Source organism: Anser anser (genome assembly GCF_964211835.1).
Source record: "Anser anser genome assembly, chromosome: 1".
Classification (NCBI taxonomy): domain Eukaryota; kingdom Metazoa; phylum Chordata; class Aves; order Anseriformes; family Anatidae; genus Anser; species Anser anser.
This window is the reverse complement of record NC_139720.1, coordinates 8,163,862-8,184,723: the sequence shown is the minus strand read 5'-3', so window position 1 is coordinate 8,184,723 and position 20,862 is coordinate 8,163,862. Positions and strand designations below refer to the sequence as shown.

The following is a 20,862-nucleotide window of genomic DNA, read 5'->3' as shown; positions in this document are numbered from 1 at the left end:
AAAATACTAAATTATTCTTCCAATAACCTCACGCTGTCAACACTCTGGTCCAATATTAAAGTATGTAAATGTGAAAGCTCTTCTCAGTTTACATACCACGCATATGTGATAACTTTCATCTTAGTTATAATAAGGACTGAACTAGTGATTTACTAAGCCAAAAACTTAACATTCTTAAACTAAAACATTGCTTCCTGTTCATAAAGCTGAATTAGGCTCAGAGCTTCTGTGATTTGAGTGTGGAGGAGGTTACACTGCACAAATTAAAGCAAATACACTTCCCTCCAAGTGATGTTGTCAGAAAATGACTTCTGTGAGACTCAAGGTTTTCATATAGAGGCGTTTGCAGTATCATAAATACCTGTTCTTCCTCCTTGAGTCAGGAGATCCTGAGACCTCAGGACTCTTGTTTTCATTTTTGAACACAGATTCCCTGACAGGGTTCACCAGAGTTTAGTTTAGTTTAAATTCAGTGACTGGTGGGTTGAGTTCTTTCTTTTCTTTCTTTAGCCTTTGCTGTCTTCTCTGTTAGAAACTGTCATGCATTTGAAGCTCTCTGATAAAAGGCTATACATTGCCCCTTCTGCATAAAACAGCGTGAATCTGAGTCTTACAGACCCCAGGAGTAGATTCTCATGATTTCCCCCGTGTGCCCCTTTCTTCTTCTCAAAGCTACCTTTTATTATTCCTCCTCTGCTGCACTTCTCAGTGTCTCTCATTCTAAGGTTGGCTCATCTAGAGCTAGCAGAAGTCTTTCTGGGGACTGCCAAGGCTTTGTGGAGATTCCCATGTACCATAATCTTGCAGAGGTTTCACCACCCACTTGATTTTCTCCTCTAACTAAGCCAGCTAACTTTAAACCCACAATGACAAAGTTATCAGCAGGATCAGGCCCGGGGCATTATAACATATATCATCTGCTAAATGTGTCTTCACCACAGTCAAAAATAGAATCACTTCCTTAGGTTTGGGTTAATATGGTTCATTTTTTACATATTCAAATTCTACCTCTTATTAGTTCAAAATGGTCCTTCTGACTAGCATAATACCTGGTAGAATACCTGGTAGCATAACCAGGTATTAGCAACAATCGCAAGTGAATTCCCTGCTGAACATGAAGAGGATGTGCAATCTTTCAGTCCTCGTGGACTGGGTTATAGTTGTATTTTAGGGTTCAAGTTTGTGGCTGACTTTTCCCCCTTTTAACTACTTTAACCTATGTTCTGTACTTGTATCAAGGGACTGTAATACATACACACACACCTTTCAATCAACATCTATATTAAGAGGGCAGACAACAATTTACATTACAGACAGCCACTGGACCTGCACTGGGACTGCACATAGCCCTGCCTCAGTAGTAGTGGTTCCCAGTACCAACTTTCATGGATGATGCTGTTGCACTGGTCGGTTTGATAATTTAATTTTCCTTCTCTGCAACTGCATTACCAAAATTGGAGTTTAGTATTAGCAGATTCCTGCTGTGTTTCGGAGTGTTCATTTTTGTTAACATCTTTACAACTGAAAATGTCTCTCCAGCATAAAGTTGAGGGATCTCTGCTGATATTCACTGAATAATTTTTGAGTTACAGCACCACAAACAGCAGGAAAGCAGACCAACTTATCCTTTTGTATCCTTTGAATTCTCAAATCCACCAGTGCTAACTGTCTTGTGGTCACAGATGTATCTATATAGACCAAAGGAGCTGGTTCCGTACATAAAATTTTAATGTCTCATCAGGCTGCATATTTACTGCTTAAATCCATCAAAAATACTTACAGAACAGTGAAACAACTCTCTTCATGATTCATATATTACTAGGTCCAAACAGTTCCTAAACTGCTCCAGTCTAAAGTTAACATAGTTTCAGAATAAATCCTGACTGTCAGTGGATGACTACAGGTACAGAACTCATGTCTAAAAATTATTCATTTCTAATATCAAGTTGTGTTTAAAATAGTGTGTAAATATTAGGCTAGACATTTCATGATACTGGACATCTCTCTTTCACAAATATGTCATACTCAACCAAATCAAGTCTGGGAGAACATTAAGGATTTTACTGATATTTTTAAAAAGAGGCAAGTGTAATGAATTGAAAGAGTTAAGGTCATATTTTCCACAATATACAGATGAACAAGCAGCTAAACATTATTAAGATGATGTCAAAGACTGTCATTTTGTAAAGCTTTATCTTTGGCTTGTACCATACATCTGAGCTCTGTGGTTCCAATGCCCCCATCCATGATTTACTCAAAGATATGGATTTTGCCTAATTGTTCCCACAGATCATAGGTTTCATCTGACCGATCAATGTTTTTCTTGTTTTGTTTTTTTTTTTCCTGGATGATTTGGCTTGGTTTGGATCAGTTGTGTGAGTTGAGAAATGCCACAGATATTAAGCAGAGCAGACAACCTTTGATCTCCTATCCACCTGTTAACTCTCCATTGGATATTTTACACAAATTCCTTGCACAGACCTGCCACAGAAACGAACAGCAGTTCAATGTGCAGAGCGAGTGAGAAGTACAGACAATGCCTTGCAGAAAGCTGGCTGTTGTTTGCTGTTGACAGGCTATTTTTAGCTCACAGACTGTTATTCCACTGAGCAAACTCAAGTCAGGTAAAAGAAAATGCACTTTGCAGGATTATCTGCATAGAGCACTGGATCAATCAGAATTCTCAATACCTTTAATGTGCTCATATTTTTAATCCTTGGCTGGCGATGTCGTATCTGACATTGCTGTAGCAAATCTAACAGAACTCCTTCAATGGGCCAGTCATCCTGTTGTGTAATAAAATATCCCCAAATTTACATTACGCTAAAATAGGTGCCGTGGTAATCTAAAAACAGCCGGCTAGCAATTTGCAAAGGCTCCTGCTCTATTTATTGTTGCAATAAATAAAAAAAAAAAGACAATCAGCACTTTCCCCTCTTTACCTGTCCCTCACCAGCCCCCAGCTTCTTTTCCCTGTCATCAAGGCTAATGATAGGATTTCAGGTCTCCCACTTCCCAGAGCGAAGAGCCATGACTCATGCACCAGGTTAGAGATTTAGGCCACAGTCTAAATCTCCAATTCCCAGTGATCAATTTAGCAAGTCTGACTTCAGTTCAACACTTTCTGTGCTACTTTCTTTGGGCAATGACAGTGTCAGCCTGTTGTCATCGAGCTTCTTTGCCTTTCAATCTTTCTTGACGTAAGTGTAGGTGGTCCTCCATCAACCAGGGTGTTTCCATTTAAATCAAAAAAAGGCCATGGGAATCTTGATCCTTTTTCTCTTGTGCTAAGAAATGTTACTTTTACACCAGTCATTGTCACTCTTTTTTCTCTTCACTAAACCGTTCCTATTGACCACTGTGGATGCAGATTCTGCTGTAAGTCTGTTGACTTTAGGGTTGCTTTTCTCATAAAAGCAGAAAAGCATGAATCTTAGGAAATCGGTTCTCATACCTAGGTGGATTCAGAGACCACTGTTTGAAAATTGTAATCTTAGTGTTGTTGAGAATTATCAAGCAAGCAAGCAAGCAGAAAGAAAAGCAGTCTTCCAAGCAAAGTTTCAGACAGATTTCTGACTAAGGCTTTGGAAGAGCAAACAGTGATATGGATTAAGAATTTTACTTCAATTAAGTGTTTTTACAGTGCTTTCTTTTTCATTATTTCATGTAAGTTCATTGAAGCGGGGGGGTTGCACTTTTGACTTCCTAGGAAAGCACCTCTCACCCCAGAATTTACCCAATTCATCTTTATGCTGTCTTTCCCAAATACAACATCAACACTATCTGTGCTAAAATACGTTCGTAGAAACGTATCCCACGATGATAATAAACCCTACATCTCCACAACACCTGACACATATGGTGTTCTGGTTTGTGACTGCTGGATGCGATGCCCTACGCACTTGTCCAGTTTATATTCCAAAGATGATGTCCAGCTCTTATTCTGTTGGCTTGTCGGACAAAGTGAAGCAGATCTCCCTCTTCATATTGGCATGACCACTTACCACTTCACTTCTTTTCAGTTCTTTTTGACATATTAAAGCAGAATGATAAACTGATCATGAGAGGACAAGACTTCTCCCATTTGTTTGCCTGCCAGAAGATTTGTGTCAGCTATTCTCAAGCCCCTGTGTGATATTAGCTCACATGGCTAACTTCCCCTTAGGCTCATGCAGGTACACACAATGTTTACAAATATGATATATAGGTTTTTGAGCATCCTGAGCATTTTGAGCAGCTCGTATAACTGTGTCAGCCTGCTTCCAACATCTCATATCTGTCAGAAATTTTATAGTGCATCTAGCAAAATCTATCAGCTGCCTCCATTAAACAAATAAAAATGGTCTCATCTGCATGTCATCATACCAGAAACCACAAATAACTGCAATAATCCTAGTCATGCCATGGTGATCTTAGGTCAATTTTTAAAAAATGTCTCAGAGAAGGAGGAAGCTCCAAAGTGTAGCTGTTGGAAGGGTTAGATATCTTACCTGCGTGAAATTAGACTTCTCCAGTTAGGGGAGAGGCAGAGTCCTCAGCTATCCTAATTTTAAATACTTCTGCTGGGAGGGGGGTGAATCTCTTTCCCCTAAGGTCCCTGCCTCTCTGCACTGATGAGAGAGGGAGCCCAGGTGGCATAGGTCATTAGGTTACAGTTCTTTGCATGATTAAAACTAAATGGAATTACGTTCACCCATTTTGCTTATATTTTTCACCTGTTGTAACAACTGGGAATAATTTGCCTAACCATCTTTCTTCTCAGTAGCAGTTTGGAGATCTTTTAGCGCTTCTAAGTTTCAGATTTTTAGCACAAACTACGATGTATATTACCAGGGAAAATATTATGATATAGCAGGGGCTTCACCACATGCTTCAGTTGTTTTTATACCCATTATTGCTGTGCCATCGTAATGCAATTTTCCTCAGACTCCCGTGTTATTAACCTGCATTCATCATTTATATCTCTCTCCCGAGGCTTGTTCTAAGACTCTATAGAAGAAGATAAACAAATTACAGATACAGGAATTAATTGTTGCCTCATTGGAGCACCCCAATCAAGGGATTTTAGGAACACTGGTTGAACTGAAGCAGCCTATAGACCATGCTGATGGGAATGGTAGGAATAAGGGTTGAACAGAAATGCAGAAAGGTATAAACAAATAAATACACATATTAGGGCAGATATGAAAATGCAAGCCAGAAAAAGTGACAAAATAACTGTAGACCTCCAAGGAATGAGACTGTGCAAGCCAGATGTTAAATACTCCTTCCAGCAAGGTTTGTTCCCTGTTGCTCATGCAGCCTTTTCTACAAAACACGTCACCTCTGTCAAGCTCCTTAGAAAGCTCTGCCTCTTCTTTCTGTTTATCTCCCTGCCCACTTAGGATCAGGCATAGAAAACCCCGCTCCATCCAAAGGGAGAGGGGCCAAAGTGGCCTGAAACCCTCTTGGCAGCGCCTTTCTGGCCCCCAGCCCCAGCCCTGCCCCCGGACAGCTGCCAAAGGCTTGGCAGCACGGCCCTGGAGGAGGGCAAGGAGAGCGTGGGGAAAGGGAAGAAGGACCACAGTGGAAGACAGCATTAAAAGAACAATAGGTAGAGGAAGAAGAGGGACAGAAGAACAAAGCAAATTCAGAGAAATGTGAGGGCACATCAGAACGACTGTGTATATCAAAGAAGCATATGGTGCCTTGAGCCACAGGGGACCCGTGTTGTGCTACAGTGGGTAATGACACAGAGTGACAGACTGTACCTTTCCCTGAAAATCATGTGGTTGAAATGGATGAAATACTTCAGAGGGGAGAGGAATGACTGACGCAGTGTCCATGAGGAGCTCTGCATCGGAGCCACCAACAGTACCCGAGCTAGCTCCAGCCAGATGTGCTAGCTGCTGGGTACTGCTCTGGGAGCACGGCAAGATGCAGTGGGGAATGCCTGGGAAGGGGGAGATAGAAAACTGTGATGGGGCAGAAGGGTATAAAAAGGGCAAGGGAAGGATCCAAAGTTTGGCTCCAGGTTTGCTAGCCTGACCTCAGGCGTACACAGAGCCCTTGAGAGGGTGAGAGCACAACTCAGTTCTTTGCTCAGAGCAAAAATAGCGACCGTGAAAGAAATGGGAAAGAGGCAGGCAGACAAAAGAGAAGAAAGCTGGTGAAGAAAGGAAAAGAACATGAAAACACTATCCTCAAAACCAAGGCAGACATGCCAGCCATAGTAATTTCTAGTGCAAATGCCCTGCCTCCACTGCAGCTCAGCAGGGATTTGACCACAGTAAATTTTAGGTGGCTGTGGGTTTTTTAGTTTTTCTTTTGTTTTTTTTTTTGTTTGTTTGTTTTTTTTTTTTTTGGGGGGGGGGGCAGGTCTTTTTTGTGTAATAATAATAACGAAAAGGCTCAGTTTAATTCTGCAGGAGGAACATAAGGAGAAGTTTTGCATAGCGGTGACTGTGTTTTACTCTGTCTAAGGAAGAGATTTGTGGGTGGTTTCATGCAATTTCAGTGGTGCAGCTGATAATCCTACAAAACAATCTCTTCTGCTATGTTCTATGGTTGATTTTTTTAGCCACGGCTATCAATCAGATTGCTTTTCAAAGCAGGCAAGTGTCAGTGTCTCTGCTCTGTAGAGGCAGCACAGCAGCACAGAGAGGAGAAACAACTTGCTGGGAGCTTTGGTGTTGATGTGCTGGCATGACAGACAGAGAAAGGCCTGCACCTCATTTAAAACCACCAGGCAGACTCCCGTGTGGCTTGACTGCTGTATGGCCAGAAAAAAGGTGGTAATTTTTACATCAGTGAGCTGAAGCAGACTGTGGGAATCTATTTTCGACTGGAATAACTAACAGCATGGGTGGAATTCAGATTTTTTGGCTTGGTTCTGGTCATTCAGTGTATGATTAGGAAGAAGCATTTTGTGCTTTGGACAAGGATATCTAGAGCCTGAACTAGGTACTACTTTGTTCATTTTTTTGTCCTAATGATAGAAATTAAATCTACACATAATAGCAGCAACAACAATAACCAGAAATTAGGAAGATATTTCCCCCACTTGTGAAAACACAACAGCCTCCACAAATTCTCTTGTAACATCCTCTGTAGTATCTTGTGTTGGCCTCTCTCTGAGACAAATTGCTGGTCAATATTGGACTTGGGTGCAGTCCTGCCTGCAAATGTCTGTGTTCCTAAATAATTTGAAATATTCCCACATACAGCTTCTAAGCCTGTATAGAGATGCCCAAGTAAATCATAATCTTCCCCTTCAAGAAATCTCACATTACATACTTTCTTGTATTCTAACGAAAATTCCTTTCAATGCTCTCTTCAAAGCACTTGTATTCTCAACAATGGTTTGTAATGTGCTTATCTTGGCCTTGCTTTCCCAGCTGAGAGGCACAGTTAATTAGTACAGTCACAGAGCATTTGCAGCAGTGGTTCTTAAACACCCTGCCGTCCTCAAAGGTGTGCAATCGGTTCGTTCTTGAAATGGCCACCTCAAATAACAAAGTTGGTAGAGATGCTCCAAATGCATTGTTGATCTTACTATGGGATTACGTATCACCCTTCCTACTTCAAATTTCAGGTTTTTAAACCAGGGACACAAAAACAGAAGATGAAAACAGAGCACTTGAATCTGAATTCCATGGTCCCATCAGAAAATGTGCTACAAATGAAGGATAGATAAAGGAAAGCTATTTATTTAGAAACCAGGGGACAAGATTGGTGCATGGATGAAGTTGTTTATTTTCTTATCTCTTTAAATTCACATCAGTGTTCTTTCAATTTATTTATTATTTTTTTTTTGGAATAAAAAAGGGATACATGTGTGTATCTTGTGGAGCAGAAGGGAAACATCTATGTTCCTTGACTGGAACTGTTTCAGACAGACTACATAACAAATAATCAGCATGTGCACTTCACTGGGGAAAAATGCAGTGTCACAGGGCTCCAGCGAGCAGAATCCAGGATCTTAACCACAACATCTACACAGCTACTGGGAACAGATGTGGCTGGCTGTCTTTTGAGGGTCAGACACAGAGCACTTGCCCTGTATAAGAACCTGGTAGATAATAAATCCAACCTTGCAAACAGTGCTGAACAGCCTGAGCTTTCAGATACCTCTGTGTGAATGATGAGGGAAAAATAAAGTCCACATAATCCACAATGTTAAGCAGAAACAGCCTTATGGTAATCCTTAAACTATGAATTTCCAGAAGCTGGGAGCTTTTTTAAAAACAAATTTGTACCACTAAATGTTTCCCTGTTCTTGTATTTCATATGTTTTTGTACAATTTAAGGAATTATGTAAAATACAAAGGGAGAGGACGAAGAAAAACAACCAAGCCTCCAAGTCCCTTTAACAAGGCAGTGGAGAAAGCAATCAGCCAGATTCATCATCTCCCATTCGTCCAATTTACACTTGCTGTAGGGCTGACCCTTGTAGCAAAGAAATGCCTGGCAGCTATCGTCCAGTCACGTTAGGCATTACGTTCCCTCCCCACAGACCACCAGTGGCCAATACATTGATTTTACAATCAGTCCAAAAGCAACATCTTTAACACCACACTGGATTATTGCCCCAGCTCTGACTCAGGGAACATTTCCTCTAACTCCTGTGTTTTCCTTGGAGACTTCTCCATCTAAACACTGATCGAGCTCAACCTGCTTTAGCTTTTGAAATATGACAAGGTAATAAATCACATCTGGGGGAGAGCGGGGCATCTGTGTTACTGTGGTTTAGCAGGAAGCCTGCCATACAGTGCATTGACAGCTCTCCTCAGGCAGACGTGTGCATGTCCAAATTGTGCCCTGAGGCCTATAGGCAGGTTCCTTCCCGTGTTCGCGAGCCCTGGGGATGATGGGGAAGGGACACAAGTGGCAGGGACACAGATGCAGCAACAGGTTTTCAAGATTAGCCTGGATGTCACAGACTTCCCAAACAGGCCTTTGGCCTGTAGACACCATCCTCCATGGATAAGGCCTCGGTGACCTGCCCCGCAATCCTGCAGGCTGGAGGCAAGTAAGCAGCAAAGCCTGATGCTCAGCAACACTGCAGAGCAGCAGCGGACAACCCCATGAAGCAGTTCCCATGTTCAAAGACACTCCAGCAGCTCCACCAGCTGCCCACCCCACACAAGCCAGCATGTGTTGTGCTCCTCACAGCAGCTCTCAGACCACAACATTCATTGGGAAATAAGAAACTTTGGAGACTTGAAACCAAACAGCAAGCCAGTGGGTGATCTTTAGAGACTTCTATCCTGCAGACAAGAAATACCAGGCAAAGTTGTGTCCTACAGCTGCTTCACTGCCAGGCTCATCGCAGCAGGGCCTGGGACTCGGTGCCTAGGTGGTGGGCCCTGCTCAGCAGGCCAGCTCTCTGCCACCAGGAGGAATCCTCTTCTAGGCATTTGCAGCCTGCACACAGCTGCTGCAAGTTTCAAGGGAAATCTGGCCCTCTGCTGCCAGCAGCAATTTGTGCACATTTGCAGGTGTGACATGTTTGCTTCACATGACCTCTGGGAAGGCAAAAGCATTGCCTGGAAAGTGTGTCAGTGATACCACTTAGCACTTAGATTTTTGACTTCAAAGTGTTCTACCAACATTAATGAAGTGAGCTTAAAAATTAGAGCTGAAAACACCCTAATAACATGGAAATGTTGCCCTGGAATGAGAGTATAAACAAGAAGACAAGGATGCCATTATTAAAATGAAGAGGGTTTTTTCCTTTCCTTTCCTTTTTTTTTTTTTTTTTTTCTTAATGAGATGGTTTTGCCCAATCTATTTGAAATCTAGCTCATCTGTTAAGCTCAGCCCCCCCGGCCATTTTTTGATAGTACTGTGCTGTGAAATATAGCAATTTGGGATGTAAAATTTCAGTTCCTGTGACCCTGCTGGCCTGGAAGAATATAGTACTCCGTTTAGAGAGATTTTAAATTACTTCACTTATAACTCCAGACTATTTTTCAAGCTATGTAAATGTACGGTACAGAGTCCCTCAAAGAAAGCTTCAGACCCTGCTTTGAAGCCCTGAGACTGAGGGACACAGCTGGGGTTTCTTCAGGAGCTTTGGACAGTCAGAGGTGCAGTTTTCATCAGAAAGCACCGTCAGGACACACATAACTGTGAGCAGAACAGATTGGTTTGAACAAAGCAGGCAAAATTGCCAAATACAGGCATCTCTTAAGCAAGACTCCCATTGCTTTTAATGGGGTTAGGGTTTTGCCTGCTAGAATGAATTCCCAGCTCTACGCTGAATTTGCTGTTATAGAAATCCCTTAATCTCTCTGTGGTCCCTTCCCTCTGTGCTCTTTGCTATCTCCTCATCTGCAGATAAGGATGATACTAATGTCTGCCTCCATGGGTGTTATGAAAACTAATTAACTGAGCTTTCAGGGAAACTTCAACAGAAAAGGCAAATTTCTCATGTGATGATGATGCAAATACATTCACGCATATTTCCCCTCTGTAAAGAAGTAGTTTTTGTGTGCATAGAGACACAGATATATATATAAACCCTACCTAACACCTGCCACACCTTTCTCTACATCAAGGCGCTTTTCTTTGCCTTATGTTTCTGTTACAATCCTGCTATTTTTAAATGCTGGGCTTTATTCCAAGGCAGTGTGGGAATGGCAGGTAGGTAGCTGTTAAAAAAAATAAAAATAAAATAAAAAATGAAGGAAGAAAAAAGGAAGGAAGGAAGGAAAGAAGGAAGGAAGGAAGGAAGGCAGGCAGAGCATTTCCCTTCTCTTTTTTAATATCATTTTTGTTCTATAACTATTGTCCCTGCCAGTCAAAAAAGCTGCTTGGTTTTTAATGAAAAATCTGAGCACCAACAAATTGCAACCCTCCTTTTCAACACAGACATGCCCTTTGAATTCAATTATGCCTCAGGCAATGCATTATAGCAGACACGCGATAAGTGACACCAAAATCTTACAACAAACACAGCAAAAAATCTCTCAGTGGGCAAAAATAACTCGGAGCCAGGTTTCCTCTTTGGGTACCAGCATCTGTCTGCTTTATCCCACCTGGGCCCCACTGATGCCAGGAGAGCTGAACCCTTTTTGAGCCCCCACGGGTCCCATCACTGCATGTCCCTTGGTCCCCTGCTCTGGAAGGCGTGCGGGACAACGTTAACCCTGAGGAAAGGTGGAGGACCTACTCTGGGGCAGGGACATTCCTGGTGGGGTCACTTGGAGCACCCAGCAGGAGCCGAGAGGAGCACGAAGGAAGCAGAGGAGTTTGGGAGGGCTCCTTTCCTCCCAGGGTAATTTCTCACAAGCTGTGTCAACTATCTGCAGTTAGACAAATACTTGAAATGTCAACATTTCCCATTTCGGTGGGGAGAGGCAGCACCCGTTACCTTTGGTTTTGTTGTCCTGGGAGCTGCAACAGCCAGTAAGAGGAGCCTGCCTGGGATTTTTCTGAATGTTTGCAGAAGAAAATTTCTTTGGAAAACAAACACACATGGCCCTGCTGTAACGCAGCACCGGGGTCAAGCTCTGTCCTTTTGCATACTCCTGGATGCTAATATGGGATAATGCAGTGCCCCTGTGTTATTTTGAGCCTCTGTGGTGGCCAGTGACTCCCAAGCAGCAGCAACTCTGGCGGTGCACAGTGAATGCACCTGTGAATTACCTGGGTGCAAAGCATTTGTATGTATCAGGAGACAACAGTCAATGATGCCTTCTGGTTGCTGGCGGGCAAATATCAAGACAAATTCCATCTAACCTCGAAAGTCATACTGCTATAACCACAAAATGAAGCAATTGCGATCCTGCCTGGGAGACTCATTCTCTCAAAGTGGTTGCATTTGACCTGATCTCTGCCTTTCATCCCTTTTCTCTGCTGTACAGGTAACTTGGCTCACTGGCTTTATAAGAGAAGAGAAATTTTCTCATTGTAAACCAGATATAGCTGTTCACATCTGAAAACCCTTGCTTATATCAGGGAACTGGTTCCTTTTAGTGTACAGCTGTCATAAGCTTCTGCAGCAACTGTTTTCATTGAAGTTTTAAAGGCGAGAGGCAGATAGTGCTTTACAGAAGAGAGGGCTGGGATGCGCAAACAAGTTATTGGGGTTTAATGTGTTTCTGTGCAGCAGCTGAGCCACACAAGCCAGCTGAGTTCACACCTTCAGCTTGTGGTAAACAGAGGATTTCAGCTACACACGTCACCACAACCTGCTAAGGTTTCTGGCCAGGTATTCACAATAAATCATTCACTTTCTTGAGCACAGCAACTCCATCACATAACCGAGTCCTCTAGATACTTAAATGTTTAATTCCTTATTTCACCACTAGCTTGCCTTGCAACCAAGGGTCATACTACCTCTTTACGCTTCAAACTTCAGGTGTAAAATGGATGTAACAGGAATGCTCAGTCAAAAGGGTGTTGTAAAGGACAAACGCAATAAAGCCTGGGAGGTGTGGAGATATCCCGGACACCTCAGCTGGTCTGAGGGATGTTTTATACACACCTTTCTGCAAAGAGGAATAAGAATAGCCCTGCTTTGCTTTTGGTCGTTCACAGTGCTCCTCACTATTTATACAGCTGTGGAGCTGACAAATATTTTAGAGTCTTCTCTTTTGCTGCAGTAAATAGAAGTCAACAGGGCTGTGTTGCTCTATGGGAACCAAAGATCCAGCCCGCTACGCTGCTTGTTTTAATGAGAACCTGCAAGTCACAATTCTTGTACCAAAATATTTCTGATTATCTCCTTTGAAAGATGAAATTTTGGGAGCTGCTGTCATATATCCCACATAAACAATATGAAGATAACATCAAACATTTGAAAAACGTGCAAGTACACCAAATGGAAATCTGGTGATTTATCAGGCTTTAATCAGTTCGATATAATTCCATGAATTTTGCACCTGAAGGTCTCAGATTGCCGTCCCCGTTACCTGTGCATAAAGCTCGCTTCTGGCAAATGATAATTAATTCTTAAATCTCGGAAGCGTCTGAGTTTCAGAGCTCCCAGAGCACGTTTGTATGAAGATTAGACATTGTTTCTTTTCTCCCGTTCTCTTTGAAGTCTTCCCTTTAAAGATTGCAGCTTGCTGTTCAGGCTGCAGAGAGCTTCTCCTGACAGAGACCGCTTTTCCCTGCGCTCACGGAGGCTTTGGGTCTGACGCTGCGCTCCCTTACTCCACTGAAACATACAGAGAGATGCCAGCACCGCCTCGCTGCTGGCAGGGAGAAGAATCGAGCCCTTTGCCAAGCGCGTCAAGTGAATTGCTCACCCCCTGTGGGGGAAATTTACCACATAACAACGCAGTAATTGATATTGATGGTGCGCGTTGTTCGCATTTCATTTTTTCAGACGCTTGTTTTCAGGGTTGTGAGAAGTCGGGTTGCGGTGATCAAAGGTCGAAGCCTTAAGTTCCCTGTAAAACAAGTTCCTCGGGGCTATGCTTAATGTGAAAAGAAATTAGCGGTGAGATTTATACCAGGCACATAACTAAGCTAAAACAGACCAAAGAGGCTAAATTACAAGAGTGAGACACTTCTTATTTACATCCCTGTAAACTGTAAGCAATTGCTCTGATGCTAAACAAACGACCTCCTCCCTGGTTTTAGATGGAGTAGGAAGAATCTGGTCCATAACAAACGCAGCTGAACTCTGCTTTCACACCTTAGATGAACTTCTTACTTCTCTCTCTTCAAGCTCTGTTCTTCTTGATCTTGTCATGAAAGAATATTTTGCAGCTTCTTTTCTAATGGGGAAAAAAAAATTGTGCAGTCAAGGAGAAGTGTTTTTGTTTTTTTGTATTCTGGGGAACTTTTTTTTTAATGTCAGATCATTATAGGTGGAAGAAAGGAATGGAAAGGAAAGATTCCTATTATCCAGTTTTTGTTGTTGTTTATTATTATTATTATTTATTTTCCAGTTTCATACATAAAATAGAATAGTTCATTTGGAAGGGACCTACAAATATTATCTAGTCCAACTGCCTGACCTCTTCAGGACTAACCAGAAGTTAAAGTGTATCACTGAGGGCATTGTCCAAGTGCCTTCTGAACATGACAGGGATTAGGCAATAAACACCTCACTAGCAAATCTGTTCCAAATTTTGACCACCCTCACATTAAAGAAATTTTTCCCAGTGTCCAGGCTGAACCTCCCTGGCACAGCTTTGTGCTGTTCCTGTGTGTCCTATCATCAATTACCAGGGAAAGCGGCCAGCACCCCCCTCTCTGCTTCCCTTCCTCAGGAAGTTGTAGAGAGCAGAGAGGTCACCTCTTGGTCTTTTCTTCTCCAGACCAGAAACCCAAATGCCCTCAGCCTCTCCTCACAGCACGTGCATTCCTGCCCTGTACCAGCTTTGTTGCCCACCTCTGGATACTTTCAAGGGCCTTAACATCCTCTTAATATTTTGGATAAACTACCTCCATTAGTGAGAAAAATAAATAAATAAATAAAATAAAAATAAAAAATAAAAAATAAAATAGGCTGACACCTTTATAATTCAGAAATCATAAGGCTGATTCGATAACATATATAGCCGGGCTCCAGGGTCATAGTGTTAAACAGCACAACTTTCCACATATTCCCATGGCTGCCACTACTCTCAGCTGTGCTCCCTCAGTGGCCACTTACCCTCCATGACATCTGTGAGGAAGTCACTGCAGAGGTAAATAAAGGTTGCACCATCCAGATGAATCCTTGTAGATTAAATTTCTACTCAATGTAATCACAGTAAAGTCCTAAAACACTGGGAAACAACAAGCAATGTTTTACAGTGTGGCCAAAACTGACACCTTACAGTCGGCATCAACAGGGTTTTAGCCAAATCACTGCAAGTCACTGCAGAAGCCTTCACACTGACCTTACGTGGCTCTATGTTCAGTGATACAAGTGGTGCTTAATTCACAAAGCGTCTTGCTCATTAGCAGATATCTTTAAAAGAATGTTATCATTAAATCTCTGTTAGATGCAAGGAAGTAGAAGTGCCAGACAATTGAAGTGCTTTGCTCAAGTCATCAGGACCAGTGATAGAATCCGCAGTGGAGCGTGGAGTCCTCACACATCCTATCTTTGAAACATCCCTTATGTTATATTGCTTCACAATTTACTTTCCTAACAGATCAAGTCTTTCTCAGTCCTTCTAAGCACTCTTGAGTGTTTGAGTGTATCATTTCATAACACACAACCTGGTGAAGAAAATCTTCCACCTCCTGTGAGTCTTTTTCTTTCCTTTTTTTTTTTTCCCCCTCCCCAAAATTCAACACACAGACCTGAAATTTCTTGAAAATTATGGTCCAGGCACCACAACCCTCCACCACCCACCTTGAGCATGCACAGCACCATCCCATGGTGGCCCAGGGGCCACCGTCCAGATGAAAAAGAGCCAGGAGAGGAGGTTTATAGCTGAATGCCTTTGCCCAAGGGAAAGCAGGCCAAAGAATACAAAATGTCGGCAGAGGGCATGTTGCCCTTGATTGAGTGGAGAAGGGCCCCCGCTGGCTGGAAACCCAGAATTACAACAACAACAAGAAAATTAGTAAGCCTTGCCAGCTGGGGAGAGACATCTGGCTAGTGATCAGAGGGGCCTGTGAGTCAATTAATCCATCTCTGAGCTGGATTAGCACATTGAAACATGCTTCCCTTCACTGCTGCAGAGGGACCTGTTGAATGAGCTGTAAAGATGAATGGAACTAAAGAAATTTCATTTAGATAAAGAAGAATGGCTCTGAAGTAGCGGGTGGGTGGTTTTTACATGTGCTAAAAGAATTAAGCACAGCTCAGAGAATTTAGGGCATGGAGCAGCCATTTGGATATAAAAGCTCTTAAATTTAATATATGCTGATTTTAAAGTTAGTATCTAGATATCTTTCTATTTTTTTCATATTTGTAGCATACCCAGGATGGTAGATACTGCAAACAGAGATTAGGATAAATAACTCTTCCAGTCCATTCTTCCCCAGCTTTGTGTATTTCTGCAGGAGCTACTCCTGCTCTCTTTTGCTATTAAGAGGAAAGGCTGTTGCTCAAGGACATCATCCCACATTTAGCCCTGAAGAAACTGAGACTCAGTTTCCACCTTCTCTGTCTTTGCAGATCAGATCATGGTCTCCTGAGATGCTTTTCAGATCATCAGAGATCAGATCATCAGAGATAGGACTTGACGGAACCTCTTTGGTCACTGAGTTCAGTTCCTTCTGTCAAGAGCCATCGGGCCCTTAGCTCCCTCTTCAATTTTGACCTTTTTTTTTTTTTTCTTGGCTATTATTCCTGCTGTCAGAAGGCTTTTCCAAAACCTCATTCCTTTACTGTTTAGAATCTTCTTCATAATTTCTAATCTCTGTTTAATCAGACCCAGATACTACTCACGTGTTCTTGTACCAGAAATATCTTTAAAGTCTGTTCTCCCTCCTGAGTAGTCAGCCCCCTGAGATGTAGAGAGGGCTATCAAAAACTTCAGCTTTTCTTTTACTTATCTAAATAAGTGAAGCCACATTACTCTCCTCCCTTAAACCAGGCTCACCAGTCTCCTGATTATTGTACTTGCCTTTTTCTGCACCTATTCCTATTAGATTTTTTTTCATATTTATACACAGGTTATGCGCAAGCTTAAAATATCTTGTGCAATGGCACCAGCATCCCTTTGCATCTACAGAAAATACCCTCTCTGTCTATACCCAAGAATTTGCATTCATCGATTTCTTTGCTTCATGTACCCAGTCTCCTCTGTTGTTTTCAGCTAAGAAGCTTTCAGCTTGTGGAAAACATGAAGAATTTTTCTAGCACCTGGAAGATTAACACTGAAAGCCTCTTAGGAAGAGATGCATGACAGTGTTTTCATCCAGGAGAGGATGCCCAAGAACAATCTTGATGCAGCTATCAGCAAAGCAAATTCAGTACTACGATACAGCAGGCAAGATTGCTCCAGCAGAGGACTGTCTTTCTGTATTACTAATAAGCTAAACAGTGCCAGTGAAATGACCTAGATGATATAAGCTGGCTGCCCATACAGAAAAATTGGAATGGTCCATGGCATGGTTCTGATAACAGTCACTGAGTTCTCTTGGGATATTCACTGTCCTAAATAATTCCTAGACTTAGCTCAGGACTTGGCAAATGGTGGAGACCATTCACCACAAGTATTTTTCAATGTGGGCACCCTGTTTTAGTGGCTGAGAGAGGCTAGCTGTATGGGGATGCACCACTGTATGCCTACTGATCTCATTGCCTCAGAACTTCCCCAGATAAATTTAATTTATGAGACTAGACATAGTTATTGATGCTAGCGTACAGCTCCTCATCTGAAGGACCAATGGCACACAGTTCTGATCATCTGTATTCATGTCAGAGGAGCTCTAAGGTTGCAACTATAGCTCTTAAGCAAAGAGTGACAGAGCATCCACCTGAATGTGATCATCCATATCACTTAATTGCTAACAGAGGCCCTGGCCCTTGAGTTTTTGCCAAGAAAACTTTCCCAGGACAACTCCTGGAAAGGGGCTAGAGACAGCAGCGTTCACAACAGACTGCTGGGATGTGACCATCCAGTTCTGGAGTGCCAGAGATTTTGGCTGTAAGGGCACAGCACAGCTATGCCAGGTGACATGCTGTCCAGAGAATGGTTCCTGACCCATCCTATTTGCTAATATATTTGCAGTCAAACTAGATCAAATGCAGAAAAGGTCTATTTGGTTGTTCAAGGGAATGCAGAATTAATTCCATGAAAGAAGGTAAAAGAGATTTTGAATGCTTTTGAAAATTCCCCTTTATACTCAAAGACAGTTTTATGTACAGAAACTGTACATAGCCCCTGGGAATTTGGTCCTGGGTTCCTTTAACTGGAACATCCCAAATGACTTCAGCTGTCACAGGCCATGTTATCTGAGAGACAGTGAGCTTTGACACAATATTCACCTTCAAACGGATGCATTGCTTCTCTGGGAGGCGATGACAATTGTTGAGCATTATTTCCTTCCCAATAAATATGAAAACTCCACAGGCAGCAGTCAAAAGAAATTTACGCTCCTTCAAGACATTTCATATGAATGCCATTCTTTCCTCTATCCCTCTGCTGTTTCCTGTCTCAAGGAGAGTGCCAACATGGATAAATTCAGGGCTTATCCCTCTGAAATATAAAGTGGCCTAGAGTAATGAAAGACCAAACCCACAAACATCTGTATATAACCAGGGTCATATCAGGTTTGCAGATATCCGGTCCCTGTTGCTACTGTGTCACTAAGTGTTCATCGCCAGCTATTGACTCTTATCCAAAACAGATGACGAGGGAAGGATTTGTTCTCTGGATGTTTGTGTAAAGCCTAATGCAGTGAGTGTTTTGCCAGGTTAGGACTCCAACTTTAAGTTACATCAGGCTTAAACCACAGTATTTCTGATAGATTCAGGTATTTTGTCTGTGGAGTCAGGGAATGGCTGAGGAGCACCTACCTGCCTTTTCTTTAAGTGCAAAAGAAAGACTCAAACCTGGTCTCCAGTTTGGGACATATTCAGCTGCAGGCACTCCCACCAGTACAGAGCCAGTCTGGCCTCTTTTCTGAGAGTCCTCATTTTTGCTGTGTGTATGTGCAGTGACATGTTGAGCACTGTGAACCAGGAGCCAGTGACCTAGGAGTTTTGTTACAGGTACTTCTCAAACATGTTTATTTATCCTCTTTCATACTTACACTCAAAATTCTCAAATCAGTGCAGAACAAGCTAGCAGGAAGTGTTAAGCAACATATCAGAATGCAAAAAGAGTCTTCTCTTCCCAAACCACTAGCCACTATTATTAGCTAGCATCTCACACAAGCCTACAAACCCCAGGTGCCAAATGTTTCCAATTTTTACAATTTTGAGATATCTGTATATTCCTCGATTCATTCATTTTGTGGTTGTGCTCAATCAGTGTATGTTCTAAGACCTTTTGAATAATAAATCACAAAAGCAATCTAGTAAAACAGGTGATCATAAATAGATATATATGCTTGAAAGCAAGATAGAAATTTAACAAGAAATACAAGGTAGATATGAATAGAACAACATCCGAGTTTATGAGCTTTTCTTTGCCTTTATAAATATAGCCCAGCTTAGCCTCACAGCCCATCACTGGGATGAAAGCACTCCGACTAGTCTCACATCACCAGTGGGGAATATGGGACTTAGAGGGATGAAGAAATGTCCCTACAGTCACACTTGGTACAGAACCGTGAATTCAGCTGAGATTTCCTGCTCATCAGCTCATAAGTTAACAATGATGAGAGAAGAGAGTGAATTAGGACTGCTCTAGGAGCATGAAATAGCTCTAAATGTCCCTTGGCAGCCATCAGACTATCCATGTTCCTTCAGTACAGCACAGCAAGATGACCAAGGAAATATAAATACAATCGAGATCATTTTCACCCATCTACCCTCTGTCAGCTGTAACCATACAGGTGTTCACCCACAGCAATGGCCCTCTCAGAAATAGAAAGCCCCTCATTCAAGAAAGAAAGGCCAAAAAAAAATGTTTCAAACCTACCTGCAAAATGTCCTGACCTTACACACGTGTGTAAGGGGGGCTCGGTATTATAAAAATAAAGTGTTGTTAAAGCAGAGATTATTAGCTTGTTTACCACCATGTCCACATGAAACTGTGGGAATAATAAGGAAGTATTTAAAACAGATTGCCTGCCTCATTCAGATGTCTCAAGGAGCTGATCCAAAGTATTTTAATGACACCCAGGAACTCTAAAAGGCACTGGAGCAGGCCCATCAATTTATAGAGCTAGTAGGAGCCGAGCTGTTAGTGCCTTTGCATGACATCCTGTAAGAGAAAACGCTGGCATTTGGCTTACTCAGGAGAGATTTCACCATCTGTTATTTTAGAGAACCAATAATGAGAGAAAAAACAAATAAGCAAAAACCCCTAATGCTCTGTCACCATTTCAAATTTAGTGAGGTCTTAAAATATTCCTGCACAGGTAGAGAATTTTGCTGGAGGAGAATCAGCACAGCAACGGGCTCAATTACATCCAAGTTTCCTGTGTAAGATCTGTCAAGCAACTCCTATCCTCCCGTCTGTAAGTGAGTGTGAGTAATGGGTTTTATTTAAATTCATATGGCATTTACTACCTACACCCAGACAGATAATGGACTGACAGCAGAACAATGATCAGCAAGTGGCTATCATTTAATTCATGTTTTATTCTGCAGTTTGCCTGCCTTCATCTGTCTTCCCTTCTGAACGAGTAAGCACATTCCTATGAATTCACTGCAAGTTTTATATTTTCCAAGCAAAATCATGACAGTGATAAAAAGAATAATAATAAAAAAATCCCACTGTATTTTTTTTCCAAAAGTATTTGGTTCCATACATACATGTTTATCTTTCTGCAGTTGGTTTTCTTATCCCCAAAGACACAGTCATCATCTGAACTTCCTAGGCAGCAAACATAACATTTAGGGACTCTATTTTCCTTATCAAAAACAATAGGCACTAAGCATGTTGATAAGGGCAGAACACCCTAAGAAATATTGAAATAATCTGTTGACTTGCTGCAGTTCTATTGATTTCAGAAACACAAAGGGAATATGTTGAACAGGAGGAAAAAAACATTAAATAGCATCACGTGAATGCAGTAGTAAATCATCCTACATACTCTCATCACTGTCAGCTTCCTGCAGGAAGAAAATATGTGTTCAGCCCTAAAACTACCTCCTTTCGCTATGAGTATCAGTACGCATTCATTTGCTCCAGCTATCTGAATTCCTTTGGGTTTAGTGGAGCTGTCAAAAACTTACAAGTGTGAATGCTGTTGTGTAAGTAAAATTAATGATTCTTTTTCTGCTTCCCATATTTTAAAGCTTTAAATGAATCCTATTGCTGGGGGAAAAGTCATGAAGAGCAGAGGGGGCTGTCAAAATGG

The 20,862-nt window shown here is 41.9% G+C and overlaps 1 protein-coding gene and 1 long non-coding RNA gene across 6 annotated transcripts in view; one reads left to right on the top strand and one right to left on the bottom strand.

The window, feature by feature from the left end:
- Positions 1–20,862, top strand: part of GRM3 (glutamate metabotropic receptor 3) — a 106,314-nt gene that overhangs the window by 20,021 nt on the left and 65,431 nt on the right. For 2 of the 5 annotated variants that reach the window (XM_083819368.1, XM_083819365.1), the window contains one exon: positions 19,918–20,026. The exons of 2 other annotated variants lie outside the window; for them this stretch is intronic. The gene's annotated coding sequence lies outside the window, so the exon portion shown is untranslated. The remainder of the gene's footprint in view (positions 1–19,917; positions 20,027–20,862) is intronic. One more of the 5 variants, XM_083819366.1, reaches the window with a different exon arrangement.
- Positions 7,782–15,514, bottom strand: LOC310891105. The gene is made up of 3 exons (XR_014577425.1): positions 15,287–15,514; positions 14,597–14,711; positions 7,782–13,712 (listed from the first exon to the last, which is right to left on the bottom strand). It is a non-coding gene; the product is annotated as an uncharacterized lncRNA (long non-coding RNA).